Below are 6,232 nucleotides of genomic sequence, written 5' to 3'. Positions count from 1 at the left end.
CCGGAAGGTCATCAACAATAGTAACAGGGTCTTAATGACAAAATGATACAACGAGGTGCTTACCTAAGCAGGGAATTATTACTGCTAAGTTAAGTAGATTTCAAGAAAGGTTAACCAAAACAATGGAAGGAAATTGTGATTATCAGATTAAATAGAACAATGGAAAGGGGAAATGTGTTTAAACACATAATTCAGGGGTATATCCTTTCCAAGGTCACACAGAGCAGGATAACAATGATAGGGTATAATGTAGAAAACCCTTTTAGGAAAGGGGAGAGAAATTTCATGCATTACCCATACAACGGTGTTTGGATAATTGATAAGGAAAACTTAGCATTTGTGCTTTAAATGTTTTTATTGAGAATTGAAGTACCACAGACATGCTTCGAGATAGCATCGACATGGTCTTAAGGCAAAGGTCAGACTTTGGATACACAAAGAATAATTCTTACCATCTCCTCATGGAAGGATGGCTAACCTTGCTAAAAAGGAAACTATAACAATAGGTCCTCCAGCCAGATGCCCTAGGCATGACATCACCTTACAGGGAATAAAAAAGACCAATGTTAAAACTCATAGAAATATGTTCCCACCATCATATCTGACCGAGATTCAGATCTAATTGGGGCCAGGATACCTCAGACTCAGGATGCCTGAGATGAAAAAGGTGCGACACAATTTGACGCTACGGCGTTGCAAGATACTCAGGGAATGAACTATGGAAGTAAGTTCTGAATCATGAGTTCATCATTAAACAAAGGAGAGGATGAGGGGGTGGCTTATGAACTCAATGACAATCTATCGAGAGTCCCAAAAGATGTATTTCAACAATTATGTGAACAAGGAGATAACATTTGTCAGATCAAAAGATATAATGGTGTACGCTCAAGGAAATCATACACATTTAAGCATTGGATGAAAGGTGCACCCGAAATATGGGCTGGGATGCACGACCAATGTCACCAGTGCAGTAAGTTGGAATTATTGTGTATTAACTCTGAAGCAATAAGGTTGCTAAGAATACTGGAGTCTCACGACAGAGTTCATTTATTGGTATTCCGGTTAGAAGCAACATGGGGACCAAAAACAAGGGTGATGACGATAGGCATCACAATACCCAGAATTCTTAAGAGGTGGAGTAATCCTTGCAACATCCTTGACATAAGGGACAATAATACTTCAAGGTAGAACATAACACAAACTGAATAGCAAGTTGCATCCTTAACAAGAACAAGTTTCTGATGAAAGGAAGGTAAACATGTTAACTATGGTAACTCAAATTACCAAGGGACGAGGATGGCACTTACCATCATGAATTCAATTGATGTCCGGGAAGGATTCAAAATGTTGATGATAATCACGGCAAATTTTTCGAGAGGTTCAAGAAGATGTAACTGATCGGCAATGACATCAAGTCAAAGGAATGCCGAAGCGAAAGGTTATTGGAACCACGAGTACGTCATAAACTCGGAATCAAGCTTGTTATTCAAGGCAAAATGATATGATGATGAAAGTCGATGTAAGCTTAGCTCATCATCGAAAATTGTGCTCCGGGAAGGACCAGATAGCACAGTTAAAATTTAGCATGATAATGATATAGCCGATCAGGCTAGGAATGACTTGAAGGATTATTAAACTCGTAAGCAACAAAAATTATTTAGAGTTATTGAATCAGAGTGTGGATTCGGTTCACTTATCGGTGTTCTCAGTTGACAAACAACCTAGAACCCATGAAGTGAAAATGACAGGGAAAGGTAGTACTTCATCAAAAGTTCATAAGATGTAGTTCAATGGCATGATATACTCGAGATACCAGGGGTAATACTCGAAAGTAGATCATAATAGAGGTTGGGCAGGCACATTGATCTGTACAAGACAAGTGCTTTAAGTTGTCCGAGAAATGGATCAAAGAAGAACAATCATGGTCGGAACCATGGTTGCAAAGGATCAATTCACAGACACCAGATGATATTATCGAGGAAATAGTTATTATTACAAGAAGCTTCCATGATAGGATCTACATCGTGTCCATGGGCATGAACACAAAGTTCAAGGTCGACTCCCACTTCTCTAATGTATAACCTTTCACTCACTTCTCGCCTTCGACGAATTTGTAGTGTTGAAATTTTATCTGGCATAACATCAGTAGAGTATGACCCGTAATAGTTTCTGGGTCACCAGGTTAGAAAAGGCATAGGTTCAACCCATCAGGGCCTCTTAGGAACATATACCACAAAGTTCAGTAGTAAATAACACAAGCTCGAAAGCAGAGCATGTTTGACAAGGCAGAGGATACAATTTACCAAAGGCATTATGTATCTGAGAAAAGACTCACAAAGTTATTCAATAGGAAGGACATTGTCGGATAAAATCCAATAAAGGAACTGGTGGTCCACAAGGGATCTGATGTGAGCATCGATACTCAACCAGAAGAAGAAAGAATCCAAGGGGGTCAGACTATAGAAACAACTGACTAACTGAAAGCTCAATTGCACAAGAATTATGAATTCCCAGTCAAGGGATCAGAAGAAATGCTCTGATTAGGGATGCATAAGTTAAATAGTCTTAGGGGCACAATCAACGACAATTTGATTGGTCAAGAACCAGCTCGAGTTAAAAAATGACAGCTGATCTGGAAAGATAATTCATAAGGATCATCTGATGATTGCAGGCATTCACAACATATTGAATCAATGGACCCAAAATGATAATGACAAAGGATGCCAACGAAGATTACTAGATATATGGAATTAACCATAATGCAGGAAGGTAAGAACTTCAGTATAAATAAGGTGTTGAGGATTTTTAGAAGGTCGAATAGCATTTTGAAGAATTTTTGTGAATTACATGGATCAACAAACGATGATCGGATACTCGGTAAGTGCGAGAAATTATCCATAGGGTGTATTCATGTGGTAAGAACTGCAAGGCAATAAGCTCAAAGGATTCTCGGAGCAATGGAGAGCAGTTCAGGGCATCTTATAATAACAAGATCAATGGGATTAAATGTAAGAATGGAAGGTGTATACGGTTATCCATAAATATATATAAGTGGTAGGGAGTTTGTAAGGGCGGTGGGCACAAGTGTCTCGGGAGAACATTGTAGAGTACCTTGGAAATCTTCTGGTGCACTAAGCAATCATCTAAAGCGAGGGCTCTTCGGGAGGAAGTAGTTACGAGAACCTAGAGTCGGTGTTAGTAAAATCATTTAACCCGAATAGAGGAGAGATCAGGGTCCCAGAGTAAAGGTCGAGGAGTAAAAGATCCTAATACCACTCAAATGGCGATGTGGGACCGTAAGAGTCACAACCATGTTAGTAAAAGTTTTGTAGTGACTAGACTCGACTTCGGCCAAGGAGTGTGGAAGGGGGATTCCTACAGGCAGTCGGCTCTGATACCAACTTGTGACGCCCCCGATTCAATCGTACACTAATCATGCACGCAAATGTGTACGATCAAGATCAGGGACTCACGGGAAGATATCACAACACAACTCTAAAAGTAAAATAAGTCATACAAGCATCATATTACAAGCCAGGGGCCTCGAGGGCTCAAATACAAGTGCTCGAACATAAACAAGGCAGCAGAAGCAACAATATCTGAGTACAGACATAAGTTAAACAAGTTGCCATAAGATGGCTAGCACAAACTGGGATACCGATCGAAAGAGGCGCAGGCCTCCTACCTGGGATCCTCCTAAACTACTCTTGGTCGTCGTCAGCAGCCTGCATGTAGTAGTAGGCACCTCCATTGTAGTAGGAGTCATCGTCGACGGTGGCGTCTGGCTCCTAGGCTCCAACGTCTGGTTGCGTCATCCGAGAGAAGAGGAAAAAGGGGTGAAAGAGGGAACAAAGCAACCGTGAGTACTCATCCAAAGTACTCGCTAGCAAGGATCTACACTACATATGCATGGGTATATGTGTAACAAGGCAATATCGGTGGACTGAACTGCAGAATGCCAGAATAAGAGGGGGACAGCTAGTCCTATCAAAGAGTACGCTTCTCGCAGCCTCCATCTTGCAGCCTGTAGAAGAGAGTACATTGAATTCCACCAAGTATGATCGCATAGCATAATCCTACCCGGCGATCCTCCCCTCATCGCCCTGTGGAAAAGCGACCACCAGGTTGTCTCTAGAACTGTTCTGGGTGTGTTTTATTAAGTATCCAGTTGTAGTTTTCATAAGGTCAAGGTACAACTCCGGGTCGTCCTTTTACCGAGGGACACGACTATTTGAATAGATAAACCTCCCTGCAGAGGTGCACCACATTTCCCAACACGCTAGATCCCTCTGGCCGGACACACTTTCCTGGGTCCTGCCCGCCTCGAAAGATCAACATGTCGCCGCCCTACCTAGGCACAACAGAGAGGTCAGCATGCCGGTCTAAATCCTATGCACGCAGGGGTCTAGGCCCATCGCCCATTGCACACCTACACGTTGCGTACGCAACCGGCGAGCAGACCTACCTTCCTTATACAAGGACATGCGTTCTAGTCCAACCCAGCGCGCGCCGCTTAGTCGCAGACGTCAAGAAGGCTTCGGCTGGTACCATGACGTTGAGAGCCCATAACTGTTCCCGCGTAGTTTGTTAGTGCGTATAGGCCAATGGCCAGACTCAGATCAAATACCAATATTTCATTAAGCGTGTTATTTTGAAGTAACCGCGGACACCGGCCAGGGCCAGGCCCACCTCTCACCTAGGTGGTCTCAACCTGCCCTGTCACTATGCCACAAAGATCCACACAGTGGGCCGTCAGGACAAATGTCCTTTCAGCCCCCAATCCGTGAATCACTCGCGGGTACTCTACGAGCCGACCCGACTTTAGTCACCATCTGTATAGTATGTAAGTATGTATAGTATATACACGTGATCATCTCCCGAGTGATCATGGCCTGATAATATATCAAGGCACACGGACAAGAATGTAGGGCCACAGATGATAAACTAGCATCCTATACTAAGCATTTAGGATTGCAGGTAAGGTATCAACAGATGTAGCAACAATGACAGGCTATGCAACGGGATAGGATTAATTGAAAACAGTAACAGGCTATACTACTCTAATGCAAGCAGTAGAGGGAAGAATAGGCGATATCTGGTGATCAAGGGGGGGAGGCTTGCCTGGTTGCTCTGGCAAGAAGGAGGGGTCGTCAACTCCGTAGTCGTACTGGGTAGCAGCAACGTCGGTCTCGGTGTCTAGAGAGAGAAGAGGGGTAAGAAACAATAAATATAATGCAAACATATGCATGACGATGCATGACATGACAACGAACGGTGTTAGGTGTGCCCTAACGTGGTAGTAGGTGATACCGACGAAGGGGGAAAACATGCGGGAAAGTATCCCTTCGCATTTTCGAACGGATGAACTGGAGGTGAAATGTTACAGGTTCTCTATGCTAGAGACGTGTGGCTGACGAACGGGCTGCGTATTCGAATTCATCTCGTCGTTCTGAGCAAGTTTCATGTACAAAGTATTTTAATCCGAGCTACAGTTTATTTTCTATGAGTTTCTAAAGTTTAAACATTTTCTAGAACTTATTTATTTAATTTAAATCAACATTATCCAGAATAGTGTGGGATGACGTCAGCATGATGTATGTATTACGTCAGCAATCAAAAGTACGGTTGACTGGGTCAAGCTGACGTGTGGGTCCCGGTTGTCATTGACTTAGGTTAACTAAACAGGTTTAGTTAATTTAAATAAGTGATTAGGTTAGTTAATTAGGCTTAATTAAGTTAATTAATTTAATTATTATTATTATTTATTTTTTCTTTTTTTCTTTTTTTAAGTTCCAGGGGCATGGGCCCCGCGTGTCAGTGGCTCACGGGGAGCCTAGCTGGCAAACGGGTGACACGGGCGACACTGGCAGCGGGCGCCAGGCGCGTGGCCAAACGGGTGCGGCCTAAGGAGCGTTGGGCATGCACGGCGCACGCCGGTGCCGGCGGCCGTAGCCAGGGAGGCGGCAGAGGGGTGGTCGGAGCGGCAGTGGAAGGCGGTGCCGGCGAGGGGTCGTGCGGACGGGCGGCGCGTGCCGCGGGGGGCGACGGGCGGGCCGAGCAGAGCGGGGGCCGCGGCGGTTGTGGTGGCCTAATAGGGAGGTAGCCCGAAGGAGCAGGCGAGCGGGGCGGCGATGCAGGCACGGGGAGCACGCGGTGGGGCGCCGGAGCTGGCCGTCGGCGTGGCGGTGGCCTATGGGCTCAGAGGCGGAGGCGGGGCACGGGGCGAGCGGCC

This window comes from Triticum dicoccoides, chromosome 4B (assembly GCF_002162155.2).
Source record: "Triticum dicoccoides isolate Atlit2015 ecotype Zavitan chromosome 4B, WEW_v2.0, whole genome shotgun sequence".
NCBI classification, from domain to species: Eukaryota; Viridiplantae; Streptophyta; class Magnoliopsida; order Poales; family Poaceae; genus Triticum; species Triticum dicoccoides.
This window is presented reverse-complemented; position numbering follows the sequence as displayed.